General features: G+C 44.2%; 1 non-coding gene and 1 pseudogene across 1 annotated transcript; both read left to right on the top strand.

Moving 5' to 3' along the window:
* The window catches only part of LOC134734237 (neuroblastoma breakpoint family member 11-like), a 514,399-nt pseudogene that overhangs the window by 240,793 nt on the left and 248,565 nt on the right, over positions 1-25,041 (top strand).
* Positions 6,407-6,570, top strand: LOC134734926 (U1 spliceosomal RNA). Its single transcript, XR_010117807.1, has one exon. It is a non-coding gene; the product is annotated as a U1 spliceosomal RNA (small nuclear RNA).

The following is a 25,041-nucleotide window of genomic DNA, read 5'->3' as shown; positions in this document are numbered from 1 at the left end:
GTCGCAGACTTTATGGTCTCCAAAGGAGATCTCTCCATTTCATGTTTTGTGATTTGAGCAACAGACTAGAATCTACTTGAAATTTTCAAATGGTCTTTGACTTGGGCTTTCCAATTTTGCTCTACTTCACAGTGTTTTCTGGGTTATATACAAGGGAGATGGTCCAGTCATTTGTTAAGTGCCTCAAATAAGACATACCCTAGATGTTTTGTTTGTTTGTTTGTTTTGTCAAATTGGGATTATTTTGTGTCTTTGGAGAATATAAAATACTAATATGAGGTAAGCACTAAGGTTCTGAGATGGCTGTGAAAGAGATGACAAAGTCCATCACCATGCCTGAGAATGTCCAATCATCTCTGCGGGGGCCACATATTTTTGTATGACACTGTATTTGAAATAACAACAACAAAAAACCCTTCAAGATTCATAAAATTGGACAACTGTCTTTGTAACACTCCTAGTGGTAAAACCAGTAAGGATGGCTCATTTGCAACCCATCTGAGCAGCCTTTCTGGTTTCACAGATATGTTTTCTCTCTGACATTGAAGGGCTTTCAACTTTAAGTGGAATGCTACATCACAAAGATAAACAGGTTTGAAAGCAACCGTTTTTCTTTGTAATCCTGAACAGTCAAGTCCGCGCATTAAAAGACATTATCTAAAGAAGGATACACAAGCTTCCTGTTGGCCGCCCCAAGGGCTCTCTGGAGGACACAGATCAGGTGCCACACTCTTTGGGGGAAGACCAGATGTAAGGTCTCTGCGCACCTCTCCAAGGAACAATGGAAGAAAAAAAGGAAAAAAAACTCAGATATTACTTCCTCCACCAGCACTGGCAGCGGGTTGATCAGCTCAGTTGGCGAAGAGTAGAACGAAATAATAGAAGGGGACTGGGAAAGGCGCTGTTGGTGACATCTCGGATAGGGCGATTTCTATGTAGACGAGGCAGCGCAGGGGCTGCTGCTTCGCCACATGCTGCTTCGCCACTAAGGAGTTCCCGTGCTGTCGGAGCGGGTTCAGGACCGCTGCTCGGAATTGAGAGTCCCAGCTGTGTGTCAGGGGTAGGAGGGCTCGGGGGTGCGCGCGAGGCGCGATCTCGGCTCTCTGCAAGCTCCGCCTCCCCAGTTCAGGCCTTTCTCCTGCCTCAGGCTCCTGAGTAGCTGGGACTACAGGCGACCACCACCACGCCCGGCTAATTTTTTGTATTTTTAGTAGAGATGGGGTTTCCTCGGCCTCGCAAAGTGCTGGGATTACAGGCGTGAGCCTGTACAGGTGCCCGGCCGAAAAAGCCTAATTCTTACCAGATGGTACCGTACAGTTCCAGGCTGTTGGTGTCCCAAACAAAGCACTGTACATGACACACACAAAGCAGCAAAGCAAAGCAAAAGTTTATTAAGCACAGTAACACTCTCGGAGTAGGGAGAGTGGGCTGACCTCTGGGAGATGAGATCAGTATTAGTTTGATGTACTTTGGGTCTTTTGATGTGTGGTTTTTTTTTCTTCTCTTCACAAGGATACCTAATCTTTTTTTTTTTTTTTTTTTTTTTGAGACAGAGTCTTGCTCTATCACCCAGGCTGGAGTGCAGTGGAACAATCCTGGCTCACCGCAAGCTCTGCCTCCCGGGTTCACACCATTCTCCTGCCTCAGACTCCCCAGCAGCTGGGACTACAGGCACCCGCCACCACACCCGGCTAATTTTTTTGTATTTTTACTAGAGACGGGGTTTCACGGAGTTAGCCAGGGTGGTCTCGATCTCCTGACCTCATGATCCGCCCGCCTTGGCCTTGCAAAGTGCTGGGATTACAGGCATGAGCCACTGTGCCTGGCCAAGGATGCCTAATCTTTAGCCAGGGTTTGCCATTTGATTGATAGGTGGGTTGCTTAGTTACTTTGGCCCTTGTGTGCTTGAATGTTGCCTCCATCCCATAATTTTAAGTACATGCATGATATGCAGTCCATATGCATGCGCTTTAATGAGCTGATTATCATATGAAGTCATGTTAAGAATACTTTTTCTCTCTAATGCACATGCCTGTCTCTGAAGAGTTGCCCCTTTATTAGTTTGGATCTTGCTGGCCATGGGGTCCTTGCTTGCTTGTTTTTTTTTGCTTTTTTTGTTTGTTTATCTGTTTTTTTAAGACAGGGTCTTGCTCTGTTGCCCAGTCTTGAGTGCAGTGGCACAATCTTGGCTCACTGCAACCTCTGCCTCCTGGGTTCAAGCAGTTCTCTTGTCTCAGCCTCCTGAGTAGCTGGAAGTACAGGAGTGCACCACCATGTCCAGCTATTTTTTTTTTTTTTTTTTGTATTTTTAGTAGAGAAGGGGGTTTCACTATGTTGGTCAGGCTGGTCTCGAACTCCTGACCTCAGGCGATCTGCCTGCCTTGGCCTCACAAACTGCTGGCATTACAGATGTGAGCAGCTGTGCCCGGCCTTGCTTGCTTTTTTTAATCTTACTTTTTGTTTCGGCTGCTCAACTTCTGCCTTTTATCTTGCTTCTTGCTCTCCCGCCCCATCACCTTACTTCTGTTTCTGCTTTTACTCATTCTGCCTTTTATCCAACTTCCAACTCCCTCTGCTGTTCTCCTGCCTCATAAAGGCGGTTAGTGAGGGAGGGGTTTTAAGGGTGCATGTCCAGCCTCCTATCCTGTCACAGCCAGAAACAGCTTTCAAGGTTTTTCTGCGGCCCTGTCAGCCAAGAGGGAGTCTGTTCAGTTGGTTGTAGGGCCTAGGGCTTATTTTTATTTCCCAATCCTGACAAGGGAAGGCTGGATTAATGCAGATTCTCTGCAGGTGTAAATTTCCCCTATAAAAGACAGTTTTGCAGAGTTACTTCTGTTTGCTGGCTCTCTGACAGCCATCTTAAAATATGCCAAAGAAATATATTCTGGGGTAAAATATTTTTATTTTCTTCATCTATCTGCAGCTTCATCATGCTGACAGCCTCCAGTTGAAGCATACCTGAAGCCTTTCTTTTTAAAAAGCTTTCCCACCCTTCTGACTGCCTTCAAGTGTCCGCCAAAACACAAGTAACAGTGGCTGCCTCCCTGCTATAGCAAGCTCAGAATAAATAGCCTTTGCTTTTTTTCATTTGGTTGGTTCTTCGTTTATTTGCAGAAGCTTCAACGTAGAGTTGACAAGGACTCCATTTTTGACCAAACCTTAGTCAGTTTCCTCTGAGCCCTTTTCTTTATTAGTTCTTGGCCTGCCAAGTCCAGTTTTAGAAAAGAATACTGTTCAGCCTAGTTTAGCAGGAGTCCTCCCAACCACATTTGATAGCTAATCAAGTTCCACTTAGTAATGTTCCATCCACTGACTTTCTTATCTTGTCAATTGGCTATAAATCTTCAACTCTTCTTGCTGTATTTGGAGTTGAGCTCAGTTCTCTGCTGGTCTCTCTTGCCTGCTGTAGTACATACAATAAAATCCGTCTCATGCTTTTAACAAGTGTCCTGTGTAGTCCCTCTGAAACTACTTTTGCAAAATTATGACAATAAGAGAAATCTGACATGGCTGACTCCATTTTGGTTCTAGCCTCACAGGCTAGCTGTCTTTGCTCATTCCTGTGTAATTTCTCCCAAGCTATTTTTGGGAAAAATTGAGTTTATAGTTTAAATCAGGGGTCCCCAACCCCCAGGGCCACAAGACAGGTACTGGTCCATGGCCTGTTAGGAACCCAGCCAAACAGCAGGAGGTGAGCTGCAGGCTTTCCAGGATTACTACCTGAGCTCTGCCTCTTGTCAGACCAGCATCAGCATTAGATGCTCATAGGAGCTTGGACCCTATTGGGAACTGTGCGTGTGAGGGATCCAGATTGCGCACTCCTTATTAGACTCTAACTAATGCCTGATGACCTGAGGTGGAACGGTTTCATCCAGAAACTATCCACCACCCCCTTCCATGGAAAAATTGTCTTCCATGAAACCAGTCCCTGGTGCCAAAAACACTGGGGACAGCCAAAAAAGGTTGGTTAAAATGATAACCTTCCCCAAAACTAAATTACCCCTGTAAAACTAATGAAAGGCCACCAAGTTAGGATGATGAAAGGGACCTGAATTCTACTAAGATGTATGCCTCGTTAAATAATTACCAGCCATTATTCCAGAGGTCACAAAATTTGCAGCTTCCCTAGTTACTGCTGTGAAGAACATCACTATTGTAGAACCTAAGACTGGCCTCTTGAGATGTCTTTTCAGGCTTTTGCATTTCTGACTACTGGAAGGCACCATTGGGCCCAAAAATCAACCAGTCCCTTAGCCCCCACGCAGAAGCTGGCTCAGTGCAGGAGGGCCATTTTCCACACCCCTGTGATTTCATCCCCAACAGTCAGCACCGCCCAAGCCCTAGCCCCCTCCCCACCAAACTGTCTTTGAAAAACCCCTTACCCCCAAGCCTTTAGTGAGATCGATTTCAGTAATAACTCTGTCCCCCATGTGTCGTGGCTGGCCTGTGTCAATTAAACTCTTTACTGCAATGCCATGGTCTCCATGAATTGATTTTGTGTGTACAATGGGTAGGAAGAACCCATCAGGTGGTTACATCTGCAGGATGGTGCCAGTTCTTTCCACAAAGGCTGGTCAGATACCCAGAAAGTATTTCTCCACTGCTACCTGAACAAGGTGTCTCCCGGTCAGTCTCCAGGGAATGAGGCCTGGATCAAGTATTTCACATTCAGCAGTTACTACTACACTGTCACGTAATCCCTCATCTTCAATATTTTGTCATGTCTTCCAGTGGCCTAACTGGCCACGATGCCACAGAATCTTTACTTTGTGGTCTCCAAAGGAGAACTCTCCATTCGATGTTTTGTGATTTGAGCAATGAAATAGAATCTGATACTGGTGGGCTGGGGGAGGTCCCCGGACACTGGTGGGATCTCGACCCCAGCTGTGGTGTCCAGGCTCTTGACACCATTTCGAGAACCAAGTCAAGAATGAGTGAGCAAATAGTGAAAGAAGAGATGTATTGCAAAGCAAAAAGTACACACTCAAGAAAGGGGAGTTCGGGCATACCCGAGAGAGAACAGTGGGTTCTGGGGTTTCATCTCGATGGGTTTCTTTAACCAAGGAGTGGAATATTCATGAAAATTCCTGGGTAAATGTGGAGATTTCTCGGAACTGTGGTGCCATCCATTTTTATATCAAATATTGGTCTCAGAACTGTCATGACACTGGTGGGTGTGTGATTTAGTATGTTAATGAGCATATAATGAGGGCCTAGGTAAAACCTACGTCAAATCCAGCACCACACTGGGTCCAGTCAGTCTTAGCCAGCTTGGTCCACACCCTGGTTTTTCAGCATCTTATCAGCCCATAGCTTCAAGTCATGTAAATCTGCTGCCTACAATTTGTTATCCTGTGACCACCCTGTATTATTCCTGTCTCAAATCTACTTGTAAATATTCAAATGGTCTTTGACTTGGGAATTCCAACTTTGCTTACTTCACAGTGTTTCCTGCGTTATAATCCAATAGAAGAAAAGATGATCCAGACATTTGTTAAACATCTCAAATAAGATGTATCCCAGGTATTTGTGTCAAATTTGCATTATTCTGGTTTTGACTTTGCAGAATATAAAAAGCTAACATGAGGTAAGCAATAAGATCTGGAGATGGCTGTGCAAGAGATGAAAAAGTCCAACACCACATTTGAGAATGTCCAATCATCTCTTCTGGGGCAGCATATTTTTCTACAATACTGAATTTGGAAAAAAAAAAAAAAACCTACAAGATTCATTAAACTGGACAACTGTTTTTATAACATTACCAGTGATAAAATCGGTAAGGAAGGCTGGTTTGCAGTCATCTGAGAAGCCTCTTTACTTTCATAAATATGGTTTTTCTCTGACATTGAACGGCTTCCAAGTTCAAGCAGAATGCTACATCACAAGGATAAGCATATGAGGAAAACCGGTTTCTTTTGTAATTCTAAACGTTCTAGTCTGCAAATTAAAAGCCATTATTTGAAAAAGAGTGCCCAGGCTCCATCCAGCCACCGAAAGCTTGATCAGCAAGGCAAGCTAAGGACCAGCTTCTTTGGGCGAGAACGGATGCCAGGGCGGGAGGAAAAAACGGAGGGGAGACGTCACTCCCTCTTGCTGGCTCCGGCAGCGGGTTGGTCGGCTGAGTAGCAAAAAGGCAGACGGGGACTGGGAAAGGCACTGTCGGTGACATCACGGATAGGGCGAATTCTATGTAGATGAGGCAGCGCAGGGGCTGCTGCTTCCCCACCTGCTGCTTCTCCAGGAAGGAGTTCCCCTGCCGTGGGAGCGGGTTCAGGACCGCTGGTCGGACCTGAGAGTCCCAGCTGTGTGTCAGGGCTAGGAGGGCTCGGGGGTGCGCGGGGCAAGTGACCGTGCGTGTAAAGGGTGAGGCGTGTGAGGCTGTGGCGGGGCGGAGGCTCAAAAACTTATACTTACCTGGTAGGAGAAATATTATGGTCCCGAACGTGGTTTTCCCCGGGGGAGGCTTATACATTGTACTCGGCATATGCTGATCTTTGGGATTTCCCCTGGCGTGGGAAATTCGACTACATAATTTGTGATAGTTGGGGACTGCGTTCGCGCTTTCTCCTGATATTTTTTTGTGGTTTGAAAAGTAGGCTGTCTCGTTAAGATTACTTGTTTTCCATGTTGGTTTGTGTTTTAGTGTTAAACCTATTTTTACAGTCGAAGGCTGGAGAATACAAGTAATATGTTTTCTCTCCACCCAAGAGAGAAAGAAGAAGCGTCAGCCTTTACACAAGCTAACTAGCGCGAAGATCGCACAGCTTTTCTCTTTCTACGCGGGGCTGCTTTTTGCAGAGATTTGTCAATGGTCTCACCACTCTCTTGGGTTCTTACAGTCTGTGAAAATCTTCGTGTTTTTTTCCTAGCTCCCAGTCACATTTGACACAGCCTCTGCTTCTAACCGCAGCCACCTCAGGAGTTTGTAGGATTTCTGTGCTAGCGGGGAATGTGTTCTCACCTCATAGAGCCAGGTACGAACTACGCAGACGGGCGCTGTTCTTTGGGATGAAAGCAGGGCTTTTGGGGCTTTTAGTGTCCCCTTTGGGTTGTAGACATAACACGCTTAGTTTGTGTATCGGAACGGCTTTCCCGGCGCCCAGGTGCCCTAACGCAATTCATCGAGGCCCGCAGGTCAGAACCGCAGTCTCACCTGTCTTGGCTGAAATGCGCTGCGATCCTCCCTGAAATATAAGGCGGCCGAGGAGCCGGGTCCAGTTTCCCTACTATCTCTTGCCGTTTACATATCTAGTCTTTCTTCAGAGTTTAAATGACAGCTTCTTGTTTGATGTCTCGCTTCCATATCCTACATCCATTGCCAGGAAACTTTCTAGACAGCGCCCCGACCCATCCTTCCCACTCCCAAGCAGCCCTTTCCTATTTCTGGCGCCAGTGTCCTCCCCGGTCCCTCTTTCTTCAGGTCCTCGCTTATCACCTTCATGGACAGAAAATACTTAGCTCTCTCTCAACCTGCAGTTTGCACCTGACACGCGTCAGTACCCTGGCAAATTCCTTAATAGCCCTGCTCAAATGGCACTGTCAATTCATCTCCTTTTAACTCCCAGAAGTATCTAATTGGTTTTGTCCCTGCACTAGATGAATAGTAGTATTTCAGTACAGAAGAAAACCCCAGGCCTAGCGATGGCGGTTCTGGGCGTTGTGCCAGCATCTCCCAGGGTATGTTCTCTGACCTCACCTACTTCTGATCAACTGAGGTCAGGAGTTTGAGATCAGCCTGACCAACATGGCAAAACTCCGTCTCTACTAAAAATCCAAAAAAAAAAAAAGCAAAAAAAGCTGGACGTGGTGGTGTGTGTCTGTAATCCTAATACTGGGGAGGCTGAAGCAGGAGAATTGCTTGAACCCAGGAGGCGGAGGTTGCAGTGAGCCGAGATCATGCCATTGCACCTCAGCCTGGGTGCCATAGTGAGACTCTGTCTCAAAACAAAACAAAACAACAACAACAACAAAAATCTAGTCCATCTGAGACATATTATTGGAGACAGCAGAATCCTGCATCCAACAGGCACTTGGTGCAGATCTGAACCCACGGAGTTAGTGGCTCATGTTCTGTCTGTTTTCTTAAGTATCATGAGCAGAAATTGAGCTCTTTGGCTTTTACCCACTAAGTATGGCTATAGGACAGGTCTCTCTCTCTTTCTCTCTCTCTCTCATTATTGCATCATTATTTTTTGCCTTCAGTGTGGGATTTTGGTTTTGATGTTATGAAGTGAATTTCGATGGACAATTTCTGTTGGGTGGTATTGACAAGGATCCAGTCCCTGTTTAGTGATACATGACAGCTAATCTGCTCTGTGAGTCTTTTTTTATTGTCTATTTATTGTCCTGAGAATAATGGTATTTCCTGATATTTGAGACTGCAGCAATGATAAGTTGTTCATATCTTGTCTTTCCAATGTTTGGTAAAAATTTTATGGGCCCAATAGTTGTCCATATCTGCAAGAGCGGCATCTCTATTACAAGAGTGATCTTACTACTCAATGTCCCCCCTCCCACCCAACTTCATTCCATAGGAGCTCTTGGCTTTAACAAATTTACTATACCTAAAAGACATCTTAGGCCGGGCGCGGTGGCTCACGCCTGTAATCCCAGCACTTTGGGAGGCCGAGGTGGGCAGATCACGAGGTCAGGAGATCGAGACCATTGTGAAACCCCGTCTCTACTAAAAAAAAAATACAAAAAATTAGCCGGGCGTAGTGGCGGGCGCCTGTAGTCCCAGCTACTCGGGAGGCTGAGGCAGGAGAATGGCGTGAACCTGGGAGGCGGAGCTTGCAGTGAGCCGAGATTGCGCCACTGCGCTCCAGCCTGGGCGAGAGTGAGACTCCGTCTCAAAAAAAAAAAAAAAAAAGACATCTTAGTACAGGAAGAAAATTAAATCTGTAGTATGTAAGGAGCAGTTTTCTTTGATTGGTATATTCAGGTTTCTAACCAGCTGAAAAATTCAAATACATGTCCTTTAAGGATTAAGTTTAAACCACACTACAGAAAGGAGAGAAAAGATTTATATGATCACATACAAGCAATTGAATCAGCAATATGAGCTCTTTTCACAACTATACAAATCTAATTTAATAATCTCCAGAACATTAAGAAAGGCACTGTCAGTGACATCACCGATAGGGCATTTCTATGTAGATGAGGCAGTGCAGTGCTGCTGCTTCACCATGAAAGATTTCCCGTGCTGTAGGAGCAAGTCCAGGACTGCTGGCTGGACATGAGAGTCCCAGCTCTGTGTTAGGCCTAGGAGGGCTCGGGGTGGTTGGGGATTGGCGGGGGTGGTTCTCAGGGCAAGTGACCGTGCGTGTAAAGGGTGAGGCATATGGAGCTGTGGTGGGGCAGAGGTATGTGGACTGCCACTTACCTGGCAGGGGAAATCCTATGGTCACCAATAGTGGTTCATCCTAAGGTTGATGCTCATCTGTTGCATTCCAGATGTGCTGTTCTCTGTTATCTCCCCTAATGTGTGAAGCTCAGCTGCATAACTGAGCTTCACAGTACTTGACTGACTCCAAGGCCAGCAATAGAGAGAGCCCTAGCAGATCCTTGATAACACTGTCTGAAAAGCCAGAGCCCTGAAGAATGGGTTCCAGAGACTCTCTCAACACAGTCTGCCCCTAGCAAGGATAAGAGAAAAAAACAACAAATCCCTTTATTACCTTCTCTTTCCCCCTTACCATTTCTCATTATTCAAGTTTTGTTAAGTTCCTGATTTCCCTTCAGTGCAGCTGCAAGGTCACCAGCTATGCTTGCATTGCAAGACCTGTCACAGTTTGATTAGCTGCCTTTGTTCTGCTTCTGTAAGCCCTCTTGCCTGCCCCATGAGTTTTGCACCTTCAAATTCCCACTGCGCCATTCAAACTAGCCAACCGCCTTTCAGAAGTGTGTATAAAAGCCAAGCCTTGTCTTTGTTTGGTTTGGATTTTAATCTGCTGGGCCTGAGTGCACTCAATAAAATCCTCCTGTTCCACCCATTGGTCTCTCTGTTCTCTTGATTCCTGCAACAGTAGTAGGGGACTCTGTTCACACTTTCCCCTGGTCCTTCCTGGTATGAATAATAGACAGCCTTTTTTTCTCACGTATAGTCACAGGCTCGGTCTCAGTGATTGTATGGTGTGGTCAGCTGTTTTTTTTTTTCTGTGAGACCTTATTTTCTTGTTTACTGTCATGGGACAGATGTCTGTAGTCACTTGTTTCCTTGGGAGGCAAATTTCAGTCTCTGTTGGGGAGGTCTCTCATGTTAGCTGCGGTGGTACTTGGCAGGCAGAGCTCAGGGATCTAAGCTTCCCTGCTTTGTAGATTGCTCAATGGTCCCCAAGGCCCACTGGCTTTTAACACCACTTGAAAACCTTAGTGTTTTTCCGTTGTCCCCAGAGTCATCTCTTACACAGCCTCTTTTTTTTGTTTGTTTGTCTTTTTCCCTGAGACAGGGTCTCACTGTATCTGGTGGCATCTTGGTTCAAGCAATCCTCCCACCTCAGCCTCTGGAGTAGCACAGGCACAAGCCACCACAGCTGGCTAATTTCTGTTCTTGTTTTGTTGTTGTTGTTGTTGTTGTTGTTGTTTAAGAGTTGAAGTTTTGCCATGTTGCCCAGGTTGGTCTCCAACTCCTGGACTCAAGTGATCCGCCCTGCCTCAGCCTTCTAAACTGCTGGGATTATAGGTGTGATCCATCACACCTCACCAGCCCCTACTTTTCACTATAGCATTCATGGGAGTTTGTAGGATTTCTGTGCTGGGGGGAACGTGTACTCAGCCCATAGAGCCAAGTAGAAATTGTACTTGGAACTGGTGCTGATGGGTTGTAGACATAACACGCTTGCTCTTTGTATGGGAAGGGCTTCGCCAGTGCCCTGGTGCCCCTGCGCCAGGGCATCAAGTCCTGCAGGTCAGAACGGCAGTCTCACCTATGTGTTCATGTAATATGCAGCAATTCTCCCTGGAATATAAGATGAGAGGTCTTGTAAGGTTCTTACAAGTAACAAGACAAATTTCCCTGCAGCTTGTTTTGACAAAATTTAAAATTAATAACAGCCCAACCTCTTGGATGACAAATGTCCTTTACATTTACAGACTGGAACTGCCCTGCTTGCCTCAGGTCCTCCATGCGGGTGCAGCCCTCAATTCCCTCTACACAGGTCATTTCCTCCCTACTTTCTCCAAAAGAGGGAGACAGTGGTTCTGCAGGACCACAGTGCTCAAGGCCTTCCAGGGCAAAAAATCTCAAAACGAGTTGCCCTGTCCTGCCTGTACCTCACCACTGACCTAGAAATATCCTTTGCTAGGAGCAAAGTAGGGGGAAATGGTCACTGGAGCTGGGGCCTGGGTACTGGGCCAGGTTGCCCTGCAGGAGGGGAAGTACTCAGGGTTAGAGGGGGCCAAGCACCAAGACCTCAGCATCCTCAACCTCAAAAAGGACTCAGAGAGATGCAGAAACCGAGACTGGGTTCCCTTTTCAAGGAAGGAGACTTTCAAGGAAGACCCCAGGGCTCTGAACCAAAATTCAGATTTTTGCCCATCTGCAGCTTAATTCCACCTTAGTTGGTGCAACTTCATCCTTCCCCTATGCTCAGGACAAAAAACAGTTCTTCTATAGGCTGGTCATTCTCTGATCCCATACATCCTATTGGTCAGAAAATTGTTTTTTCTTTGGTTAACTGTAGACTTTGGTCTGCACAATCTTTTTCTTTCTTAATCTGAAAACCACCCAACAGTCCCATATGTAGCTTTTTTGGATAAACCTAGAAATGGACCCTTCTTGTCTTGAAGCTTGAAACTTAATATTTGTTTTATCTGAGTTCCTTCCTCAGGAAATGACCTTCAGGCCTGTCAAAAAAGCTATCAAAGAACTGAAATTCATCCAGACAGTGAGATGCTGGGACCCCTCATTCATCATGATTGCTTCCTTGCTCCTCCCTAGTTTCTGTTTTCTTACTCATTGTTACATTTCTTCCCTGCCATCTAAACCTCTGGTTTTGGTTGGTCAGGGAGATGGATTTGAGACTTGAGTTCTCATCTCCCCCACTGCAACACCCTATTAAAGTGCCTTCCTTGGCAATAATCATCTAGGTGACTGGCTTTCTGTGCGGCAACCAGCAGGAATCCCAGATCTCAGAATTTTGGCAAAGGAGTCTCCTGATAAAGGTGGGATGGATTCTACTGACCAACATCAAAACAATCAGACATTTGAAAGCAGTAATTTCAGGGTCGGGGTTTGGGTTGCCCTTGAGACTTTTCCTTCGGCCTACCCATTAAAATCAGCCTAGCCAGGCCTGTCTTCAAGGTCCAGGGGTACGGTGAGGTCCTCTGACATTTCTTGACACTTCTCTTGCCAGGTCAGCAGCCACCCTCCCCTTCCCTGTGACCTGCAGAAAAGCTTCAGGGGGCATTTATTCAATTTGCTTGGAGCCCACGAGGCACAGGTACACGGTGATGCTGTGGTTCCACTGCACCCGCCGCCCTCCTTGGTCTTCTCACTGTCTCTGGCAGGCAGTAACATTCTGGGTGAGCTTGGATGCTGAAGACACCCAGGCAGGGAGGGTAGGGAAGGGCACCAGCCCCTTAGGTCCTGCGCAGTAGGGATCCAAAAAAGGTCTTGAAGAAACAGAAAGGGAGCTTTGGGAGTAGATCAAAGGGAAAGAAAGAAATCCTAGGAGATTTCCTATCTGAAGGCACCATGAAGAGAAAGTCCACCTCCTCTGGGCCGCCTCCTCCTGTCGCAGGTGAACCGAGTTCCAGTCTCCATTGGAAACCAAGGCAGTTAACTTTGCCCTGACTCCTAGTGAGGAAGCCACGCTTTGTCGTCCCCTGTTTAGCCCTTGATCCTGTATTACTTGATTGTCTCTCCCGGGCTTTTTATGGATTCCAGAGATGCAACTGAGAAGTTTGTTTTTAATGCACTTTTACTTGAAGTAAGAATATTTTAGGCCAGGTGTGGTGGCTCACACCTGTAATCCCAACACTTTGGGAGGCTGAGGTGGGCAGATTACTTGAGGTCAGGAGTTTGAGACCAGCCTGGCCAACATGGTGAAACTCCGTCTCTACTAAAAATACAAAAATTAGCTGGGTGTGTTGGTGCAGGCCTGTAGTCCCAGCTACTCATGAGGCTGAGGCAGGAGAATCCTGTGAATGTGGGAAGTGGAAGTTGCAGTGAGCTGATCTCAAAAAAAAAAAAAAATTTTAGAATCTTTTGGCAAAGGAAATGATTTCTGACAGGTTTTGCACTTAAGACATTCAGGTATGAGGAAAACACGAAAACCACTATGCTAGGGAAAGCAAATGCTGTTGAGAATGTCTCACAAACACAAATTGCAAGTCAGCAGTAGATTTGACCTTCAGGTTGGGCACATTTTACTTTAAGTGCACTGTTGGTGAAACTTAATATGAATCTAGGGCATTCACGATTTGTGTGTGTGTGTGTGTGTGTGTGTGTGTGTATGTGACACAGAGAACAGGGTCTTGCTATCTTGCCCACACTGGTCTCCAACTCTGAGCCTCAAGCGATCTTCCTGCCTCCCCCTCCCAAAGTACTGGGACTACAGGAGTGCACCACCTCCTCCAGTCCTTTTTTTTTTTTTTTTGAGACAGAGTCTTGCTCTGTTGCCCAGGCTGGAGTGCAGTGGTGCAATCTCTGCTCACTGCAAGCTCCGCCTCCTGGGTTCACGCCATTCTCCTGCCTCAGCCTCTGGAGTAGCTGGGACTACAGGTGCCCGCCACCATGCCTGGCTAAGTTTTTTGTATTTTAAGTAGAGACAGGGTTTCACTGTGTTAGCCAGGATGGTCTCAATCTTCTGACCTCGTGATCCTCCCACCTCGGCCTCCCAAAGTGCTGGGATTATAGGCGTGATCCACTGCCCCCAGCAGTCCAGCCCATTTTAATGTTATTAATTTAAATACACATTCCAAAAATTATATAACAAGTACAGGAAGCCCACTATTTGCCAGTTTTACAAAAACAAAGTGACAACATCCTAAGGTATTGAAAGAAAGAAAGTTTTCCTACAATTCTATGCCAAAATGAAAAATCTTTCAAGAATGTGACTGAAATGAGGACATTTAAAGACATAGAAAAAAAAATGAAAGAATTCAAGCCGGGCACGGTGGCTCATGCCTGTAATCCCAGCACTTTGGGAGGCTGAGGCAGGTAGATCATGAGGTCAGGAGTTCAAGACCAGCCTGGCCAACCCAGCCTGGCCAACATGGTGAAACCCCGTCTCTACTAAAGATACAAAAAATTAGCCAGGCGTGGTGGGGTGTGTCTGTAATCCCAGCTACTCAGGAGGCTGAGGCAGGAGAATCACTTGAACTCTGGAGGTAGAGGTTGCAGTGAGCCGAGATCCCACCATTGCACTCCAATCTGGGTGACAGGGTGAGACTCCATCTCAAAAAAAAAAAAGAATTCAGCAACCCACACTACAAGAAATGCAAAAGGAGTCCTCCAGGCCTAAGGATAAAGATACCAGACAGAAATCTGGATCTACACAAAGAAATGGAGACTACTGGAAATTGGTATGTACATAGTTAAATATATATGTTCTTATTATTTAAATCTTTTAAAATAATTTGACCGATTAAACAAAAGAAATAACAATGGATTGCGGGGTTTATAACATGTCTAAAATCAAATCACATGACAACACTAGCATAACAGCCAGAAGGGGAGGTAGAATGTCATTAGATGGCACTGATAAAGATGTATTCTGGAAACCCTAAAGCCATCACTGAAAAAGCAAAAGCAGGAAAAGAAGTCGGGGAGCAGTGGACAAGAAGAAAGAAAGAGTTATAGCTAATAAGCCAAAAAAGGAAAGAAAATGGAATGATATAAAAAATATGTAAACACTATGCTGGAGCAACTGCTCTCCAGGCCTCCACCCTATAGAAACACACCAGTGGCCAATGAGAAGTTTACAAGAATGATGACTGCAGCATTGTTTGTAATCATAAAATAATAGAGCCCATGTACTTTCAAAGATATATGAAAAGGGTTTTATTTATTTAACAAACACAAACAATTGTACAAACAAGGGAAGGAAGTCCTTTTGCCAAAAGGAACACAGAGGGTCATGATGATGCTATTCCTCCAGGGATTTCAGGGTTCCCAGATGCCTAGTTTTCTGTCTAGTGTTCCTGGAAGATGTTATTCTTGGGGAGTTATAGGTCCTGGCGTTTGGAGCTCTTCCATGTTGTCTCTGAATTTTTCCCTCAGTTCCTCCCCATTGTGCTTCAACAACAACAGCAACAAAAAAAACAATTCTCACCTCCAGAAGATCTAGCCTGTGCCTCTGCACGGGAGCCTTTCAGGAGGTCTAGATGTCTGTTCCACCGCTCCCCGGCCGCTTTCCCTGTTTTTGCTTTTCCCTTCCCCGGCTCCTGCCCTCCCACCCCACGACCCTACCACTGCCCAGCTGAGCCCCCCCCCCCCCCCCCCCCCCGGCTCCACCGCGCAGAAGGTGCACTGGAGGCCCTGCCCATTGCCCTCCCTGGGGGATGCCTAGAAATCAAAGTGAATAAACGCTTTGAAAAAAGAACTTCCCCATGGAAAAATCTCATAATTTCTATTCTTGGGATTCTTCAAGGGACTAAAAGCTAAAGGCGACGATGACCCCCGGGAGGTCGAGGCTGCAGTGAGCCGTGTTGGCACCACTGCACTCCAGCCTGGGCGACCAAGCGAGACCCTGTCTCAAAAACAAACAAAACAAACAAACAACAACAAAAAACAAATCAAAACTTCCCCATGGTAAGATATTTCATGATTTCCATTTTCAGGGCTCTTCAAAGGACTAAAAGCTAAAGGTGAGGATGGATTAATTCAACAAGTCCTAGTCGTGCGCCCTGGTGAGTGCCAGACCCTGCTCCCCGCGAGGGGACCCATGAGTGACCCTCACCACGATCCCTGCCCTGGTGGAGCCCCTGTGCGGGACACAGGATCCGAAGATGGCAGCGGAAGTTCCTCAGCGGCCTCAAAAGTGACTGGGCAGAGTGGGCACAGGCTCCCTCACTGGGTGAAGGAGGCGCAAAGAACGGGAAGAGCCATTCCGGGAGCCCACCGGGTGTTCAGCTTCCCTTGGGCCCCCAGGCGGCTCAGGTCCGGGTCGGGGCCGGGGCGTTTCCGGGGGCTTCTGATGCAGGCTAGGGGCAAGGTCGTCCTGGTTCCAGAATCTCCCAACCTGCGGGTCTCCAATGAGACCAACACGATTCACCGCTCTAATCTCTCCAGTTTTTCAAAGCCTTGCACACTTGTACTGTCCGGTGGGCTCTGAGGATGGGAGGGTTGGGGAGTGTTTGGTGAGTGCACCCTTCCTATAGCTCCCAGAAGAAGGTACACTACCTGTCTCTGTGGTACAATCGGTTAGCGCGTTCGGCTGTTAATCTAAAGGTTGGTGGTTAGAGCCCACTGAGGGACGCCTGCTCCAGATTTTTTTTTTTTTTTTTTTTTTTTCTGAGACAGAGTCTTGCTCTGTCGCCAGGCTGGAGTGCAGTGGCGCGATCTCGGCTCACTGCAACCTCGGCCTCCCGGGTTCAAGCGATTGCCCTGCCTCAGCCTCCCGAATAGCTGAGAATACAGGCGCGCGCCACCGCGCCCGGCTATTGTTTTGTATTTTAGTAGAGACAGAGGTTTCACCTTATTGGCTAGGATGATCTCGATCAGCTGACCTCGTGATCCGCCCGCCTTGGCCTCCGAAAGTGCTGGGATTACAGGTGTGAGCCACTGCGCCTGGCCCGGCCGCCTGCTCCAGCTTTTAAAGCGTTCGTGCATTATCAATCACTAGATAAACGGCGGAGATTATATCTTCCCAGAGTCCTAAGCCACTAGGGTTGTGTCTCTGTGGCACAATCAGTTGTCGCATCCGAAAGTCCTAGCTAACTTCTATTTTTTGTAGAGAAAGGGTTTCATTATGTTGCCCATGCTGGTCCCCAAACTCCTGGGCTCAGGAACCTCCGAGGTCTCCCAAAGTGCTAGCATTACAGGCATGAGCCACTGCACCGGGCCTTATATAATGCTTCTAATTTCAGCACATTTAGCAAACTTATCTTCTGTGGGAAAGGTACCAAATCACATTCCAATTTATTTCTCAACTCTAATAATGTCCCTTTCTTCATTTACTTGCTGACACAACAAATTTTCTCCCCTCCCCTACTTTTTGTTTTGAGACTAGGTGTCACTCTGTCACCCAAGATGGAGTGCAGTGGCACGATCTCATCTCACTGCAAACTCACCGCCCGTCCCTGCCACCCTGGCACTAGTGATCCTCCAGAATAGCTGGAACTACAGGTGTGCACCATCAAATCCAACTTTTGTTGTTGTTGTTGTTGTTTTTGTTTTGTTTTGTTTTGTTTTTTTAGAGATAGGGTCTTGCTATATTACCCAGGTTGGCCCCAGGAACTCCAGCTTCTGGGCTGAAGAGATTCGCCTGCCTCGTCCTCCCAAAGTGCTGGGATTTCAGGTGTGAACCACTGCACCCGGCCTAACGAACTTTCTATACATGTGCCCATGATATTCTTTTCTTTCCATTTTTTTTTTTGGAGACACAGTCTTGCTCTGTCACCCAGGCTGGAGTGCAGCGGAGTGATCTCAGCTTACAAGCCTGCACCACCATGCCTGGCTAATTTTTGCATTTTTAGTAGAGACAAGATTTCATCACGTTGGCCAGGCTGATCTCAAACTCCTGACCAGCCTCCCAACATGCTGGTATTACAGTCATGAGCTCATGAGCCACCACCCCTGGCCATGTACCAATGATATTCTAATAAAAGGACAAATGCCTTTCTGGCTTAAGTAAGGGGGAGGTAAAACAGAAGGACATGATGGACATTACACACAGATATTCAGTTGCATAGGATGGACAGCTAAACTTCTAAGACACGTCATTTTATTTTTTGAGATAGGGTCTTGTTCTGTTGTCCAGGTTGCAGTGCAGTGGCACGATCATAGTTCACTGTAGCCTCAGCCTCCTGGGCTCAAGTGATTCTCCTGGCTCAGTCTCCCAAGGTGCTGGGATTACCAGCCTGAAACACTGCACCTGACTGAGATATTTTAAAGTCCTCCAATATCTGTAATTGTTTCTTATTTTATTTTATACGTATAATAAATATATACATATTACTATAAGATAATAAATACATACAATTATATATTATGTATAATAAAATATAGCATATATAGTATATATATACTATATATAGTGTATATACACTATATATATACTATATATAGTATATATACACTATATATATACTATATATAGTATATATATACTATATATAGTGTATATATACTATATATATACTATATATAGTGTATATATACTATATATATACTATATAGTGTATATATACTATATATATACTATATATAGTATATATACTATATATATACTATATATATACTATATATAGTATATATACTATATATATACTATAGTAAATATAGTAAATAATATAGTAAATATAGTATATAAATATAGTATATATACTATATAAAGTAAATATAGTATATATAGTATATATACTATATAAAGTAAATATAGTATATATAGTATATATACTATATAAAGTAAATATAGTATATATAGTATATATACTATATATAGTAAATATAGTATATATAGTATATACACTATATATAGTAAATATAGTATATATATAGTATATACACTATATATAGTAAATATAGTATATATATAGTATATACACTATATATAGTAAATATAGTATATATATAGTATATACACTATATATAGTAAATATAGTATATATATAGTATATACACTATATATAGTAAATATAGTATATATATAGTATATACACTATATATAGTAAATATAGTATATATAGTATATACACTATATATAGTAAATATAGTATATATATAGTATATATACTATATATAGTAAATATAGTATATATAGTATATATACTATATATAGTAAATATAGTATATATATAGTATATATACTATATATAGTAAATATAGTATATATATAGTATATATACTATATATAGTAAATATAGTATATATATAGTATATATACTATATATAGTAAATATAGTATATATATAGTATATATACTATATATAGTAAATATAGTATATATATAGTATATATACTATATATAGTATATATACTATATATATACTATATTTACTATATATAGTAAATATAGTATATATATAGTATATATACTATATATAGTAAATATAGTATATATATAGTATATATACTATATATAGTAAATATAGTATATACATATTTTATTATATATATTTATTTAAAAATATGCATTTTTTAGAGATGAGGTCTCACTATGTTGCCTAGGCTGGTATTGAACTCCTGAGCTCAAGTGATACTCTCATCTTGGCCTCCCAGAGTGCTGGGATTATATGTGTGAGCCACCATGTGTGGCCCTGTTTCTTTTTCAAATTTAATTTATTTATTTAGAGACATGGTCTTACTCTGTCACCCAGGCTGGAGTGCAGTGGTGTAAACGTGGCTCACTGCAGCCTCAACCTCCCTGGGCTCAGGTGATCCTCCCACCTCAGCCTCCTGAGTAGCTGGGACTACTAGCATACACCACTATGCCTAGCGAAATTTTGTATTTTTTGTACAGACAGAGGTTCCTCATGTTGCCCAGGCTGCTCTCTAACTTGTGAGCTCAAGAGATCTGCCCACCTCAGCCTCCCAAAGTGTTGATATTACAGGCATGAGCCACTGTGCCCAGCCTGTAATTGTTTCCTGTGATCACCAAGGCACATTGGTCCAGAGAAGACAGGTCATAGTGACCTCTTTGATAGCTTTCTGCCAAGTTGCTTATCCAAAGGGAGCAAAATCACAATGGTCCCAGTCATTTTTTTTTCTCCTCCCCTTTCCTCTTTTCTTTATAAATCTTGATTTTACTTTTATTTGATGAAAACAATCTAATGCCAGTTTCCTTCTATATTAATGGAGAATGAGCATGCAGACAAGTGTCTCTGTATTATTCCTCGACTGATTTCTTTCAGAGGCTATGTCCATAAAAATTAATCCATCTGACACCCATCATTGGAGCCAACAGAATCCTGCACCTAACAGGAACCTGTGGCAGACCTGGATCCTTAGAGATATTGGCTCTTTTTCCCTTGGTTCTTGTTTTCATGAGCAGAAATTGAGCTCTTTTGCTTTTATATACTAAGTATGGTCATTGAGCAAGTCCTTCCTTTCTCTATCTCCCTCTCTCTCTTTCTCGCATCATTGTCTTCCGCCATCAGTGACATCAGTGTGGGTTTCTGGTTTTGATGTTATGAATTGAATTTCTGGGGACAATCTCTGTTGGGTGGTGTTTGACAAGGATCCAGTCCCTGTTTGGTGATACATGACAGCTGATCTGGTCTGTGACTCTCTTCTGATTGTCTATTTATTGTTCTGAGGATAATGGTATTTCCTGATATTTGAGACTGCAGCAATGAGAAGTTGCTCATATCTTGTCTTTCCAATGTTTGGTAACAATTTTTTGGGCCCGATAGTTGTCAATATTTGCAAGAGTGGCATCTCTATTATAAAGATGATCTTACTACTCAATGCCCCCCCGCCACCCCGCCACCAAACTTCATTCCATAGGAGCTCTTGGCTTTAAGAAATTACTATACATAAAAGGAATCTTAGTACAGAAATAAAACTAAGTCTGTGGCACGTAAGGAGCAGTTTTCTTTGATTCGTACACTCAGGTTTCTACCAGCTAAAAAACTCTAACCAACTGAAATACATGTCCTTTAAAGATTAAGTTTAAATCACACTACAGAAAGGAGAAAAGAGGTTTATATGATCACAAAAAAGCAATGCAGTCAGCAACATAAGCACTTCTCACAACTATACAAATCAAAATTTTTTTGCTTAAGACAGAGTCGTGCTCTGTCACCAAGGCTGGAGTGCAGTGACATGATCTTGGCTCACTGCAGCCTTGGCCTCCTGGGCTCAAGCGATTCTTGTGCGTCAGCTTCCTGAGTAGCTGGGATTATAGGGATGCAACACCATGCCTGGCTAATTGTTGTATTTTTAGTAGAGATAGGGTTTCGCCATTTTGGCCAGGCTGGCCTCGAACTCCTGAACTCAAGCGATCTGCCCACCTTGGCCTCCCAAAGTGCTAGGATTACAGGCGTAAGCCACTGCTCCTGGCCACAAATCAAATTTAATATTCTCCAGAAAATTAAGGAAGTTCAGCTCTTAATGAAAATGGATAAAAAGAAATGATTTACTCACTTTTATATGCTCCGGAAAGAGAATGCCCTGCCAGACTCAAAAGGGTATCCCAGAATCACTCAGATTTTCAGCAGTGAGGGTTTTCCAAGGATCTAATGATGTTCATTTTCTCAGTTTGTTTCCCTTACTGATAAGCATTGTTAATAGATACCATTGCATCTGTTTTCACCTTAAATGATGTTACTTAACGCAATTATTTGCTTTTGAATGCCCCCTAGATTGGTGGAAAGAAATTTTCTAATTTATAAATATATTTTCTTATGAAACCAATTGGTATACTCTTCCAGTGGAGTGAATAAACAAATTAAGTCTCTAAAGCTTTAAAGAGATTACTGCCCCAATTATCTTAAGGACAGTAATAATTACACATATAAAATTAAAATATGAAAATTAAGCAGGGCATGGTGCTCACACCTGTAATCTTAGCACTTTAGGCAGCTGAGGAGAGAAGAAGTGTTGAAGCCAGTAGTTCGATACCAGCCTGGGAAACATGGGGAGACCCCTGTCTCTACAAATTTTAAAAAATGAGCTAATTTTAAAAAACTAGCCAGCACAGTGGCTCACGTCTGTAGTCCCAGCTGCTTGGGAGGCTGAGGCAGGAGAGTGGCTTGAGCCCAGGAGATCCAAGCTGCAGTGAACTGTGATTGTACCACCGCACTCCAGCCTGGGTGACAGAGTAAGACCTCAACTCAAAATAATAAAATAAAATAAAATAAAGAATAATTTATAGATTTTTTTTTTTTCCTGCAATGCCAGGCTGGTTGACTCACACCTGTAATCCCAGAAAATCAGGAGGCTGATGTGGGAGGATTGCTTTAGGCAAGGAGTTGGTGAACAGCCTGGGCAACAGGGCAAGATGCCATCTCTAAAAAATTAAAAGGCAGGCTGAGCTGGGAGGATTGCCTGAGCCCAGAGTTCCAGGCTGGTCAGCTGTGGTTGCACCAGTGCACTCTCACCTGGATGACAGAGCAAGACACTGTCTATTACATTTTTTTTCTACTTATGCTTTAAAAGTGAGGTTTCATTAGGGAAAATTTTTATTGTTGAATTTGTAACATGAAAAACTAATAGATTTAGCTGTAGATTAAATTAATGATCTTGGCTGGGCATGGTGGCTCACACCTGTAATCCCAGCACTTTGGGAGGCTGAGGCAGGTGGATCATCTGAGATCAGGAGTTAGAGACCAGCCTGGCCAACATGGTGAAACCCCATCTGTACTAAAATTCAAAAATTAGCCAGGCATGGTGCCTAGTGCCTGTAATCCCAGCTACTCAGGAGGCTGAGGCATGAGAATTGCTTGATCCCTGGAGGTGGAGGTTGCAGTGAGCAGAGATCATGCCACTTCACTTTAGCATGGGTGGCACAGTGAGAGTGTGTCTCCAAAAAAAAAAAAAGAAAATAAAAGAACTTCTCATGTGAGGAAAATGAGTGCTTTCAACTTAGCATGCCCAGAGTTAGGCATTAAAATGAGACAGCAAACACATCCTACTTCCTGCTTTCTAAATTTTTTTAAGTTTAAAAAAAATTTTTTTATTGTATTGAGATGGAGTCTCACTCTGTTGCCCAGGCTGGAGTGCAGTGGCAGGATCTTGGCCCACTGCAACCTCCTCCATCCGGGTTCAAGCGATTCTCCTGCCACAGCCTCCCAAGTTGCTGGGACTAACGTCGCAAACCACCACGCCCGCCTTTTTTTTTTTTTTTTTTTTTTGTATTTTTAGTAGAGATGGGGTTTCATCATGTTGGCCAGGCTGGTCTCAAACTCCTAGCCTCAGGTGATCCACCCACCTCGGCCTCTCAAAATGTTGGAATTACAGGCGTGAGCCACCGCCACCGGCCACTTCCCCACTTTTGAGCTATGTATTCATCCACTGAAACTGCTTGCTATTGCCACAGTTAGCTATAAAGTAACCTAATCATGTGCACTGGACACCATCTCTCACTCCCTGTAGCTGAACAATGTATAGCTAATCCCTAATCAATGTTATTTCTGTAAACCACTGGGAGTTCCTGACAAGCAACTTTCTACCAGCCAACTCCCTGTCTCCCTTTTTGGTCTTTACAAACCTGCTTTTAACAAAGGCCAAACAGAACCCATATCCAAGATTGCTTGGCTCTGAACCTTCCGGGCAACTATCCTCACACTGGCTCAAACGAACTCTTTAAATTGTATTTTGTGCTTAAGCCCCTTCCTTCTATGTCAACGTTTTTGGCCCTGGGAGCATGATTCAGAGTGACTCATCTCTGACCATCTCAAAGGCCTCCAGGGTGGCTACATAGTAATAAGAATTTTATTGGTGATATAAGTTTGCATTCCAGGAGAAACAGTCTCTGGTGTGTGTCTTTGAAGAGGTGCTTTCTCTTCAGAGAGAGAGAGAGAGAGAGAGGGCAGGTTGGTTTTTGTGTCTCACAGGGTGTGCATCACACAATGGAGTTATACATATTCAGCAGGTTTGGGGAAACACCATTTCTGAGGGGTATTGAGCTCATGTGCAACGGGTAAACATATATGTAACATGCACCCCATCGTCACATTGGGAAGGGATTTTAGCATTCAAATAAGGCGGAAATTGGCTGTTTATGTCAAAAGTTGAACTACTGGACATGAAGTCGGTTTGTGTGCAGTCCCTGTAACATGGCTGAAACTGGCTTGAGGTCTGCAGTTGCTTATCAGGAGAGAATGGAAGGGCACTCCTCTGTCCCATCAGAGGTCTAGTGATCTGGGTTGTAAATCCAGTTGAGAAGGGCTGGGAAGATTTTGACAATTTGCTTGCTAGCTCCTGTTGTTGAGGAGTTTAGCAAGAGTGTGGTTTTTCCTGTAGTCACAGGAATTCAGGAAGTTGTCATGCCAGATGAGCCCTGAACCCTTGACCTGTAGCTAACTTTTGTTTCCTTAACCTTAGAGTCTGTCTTAGTCTATAAGGGGGGCATGTATTTTCATCTCTCAGATCACACCACATTCCTCCTGGACTGGGTGCCTGGCCAGCTCTGAAGCCCTTGCGTTCTGACTCTTGAGAGAAACACTCATCGGTTGAAGGCCTGGAGTTTGCTTGAGTGTCCTTTCCAGCTCTCCCTTTCTAGAACAGAGGTTTTCTGTCTTTACCCTGTGGGTAAGAGATTTGAGATTCAGGGGGAAATAACTGCCTTTTCCACCTCTGCATCAGAACAGAAGGTTTGGGTCACAGTCAGGCAAAGAGCTCCCCAGAGAGCTTCTGCCTTTCCTGCCCGTGTTCCTCGGCAGGAAGATCTGGGTCAAGGTATTGGCAGGTAGGCATTGGTGGTTTCATTTTATGTAGCATGTTGTTTTGAACATTCGGACTTAGCTTTTCATTTGTGACTAATTCCTGTTAATTCTTAACAGGAAAGTGCATGGAGGTGCGTTCCCGTGCCCGGAAGAAAAGAAGTGATCTGCTCCCGCTGACCCATTCAGGTTCTCCAAGTGACCGAGGACATTGCAGAGGTGTCAGGGTCATTACTCACCATGTGAAGGTGGCCTTGTAGGACACTCACCATCAGAAGAACACTTTTATCAACCCCCTTTCCTGCTCTTCTGGGAGGGTATATGTGGGACGAGTCTCCCATAGCACATGCACTCTGTGGCCATCTGGTGGTTAGAAACAGTGGGAACCACTGAGACGGCGATACACAACTCCGGTGTTATCTGTAGGAGTGACTTCATAAGCACCGCCCTGTGACCCAAAACACATCACAGGCTTTGGTCATCTGAAAAGCTCCTGAATGATGGGAAATCAAGCTTCAAAATTCAGCTCACTGTGAAGAAACAACCACCTTT

The sequence above is a fragment of the Symphalangus syndactylus genome, chromosome 12, assembly GCF_028878055.3.
Source record: "Symphalangus syndactylus isolate Jambi chromosome 12, NHGRI_mSymSyn1-v2.1_pri, whole genome shotgun sequence".
In the NCBI taxonomy this organism is placed as follows: domain Eukaryota; kingdom Metazoa; phylum Chordata; class Mammalia; order Primates; family Hylobatidae; genus Symphalangus; species Symphalangus syndactylus.
Note: the sequence above shows the minus strand (reverse complement) of the source record. Positions and strands in the feature narration are given on the sequence as shown.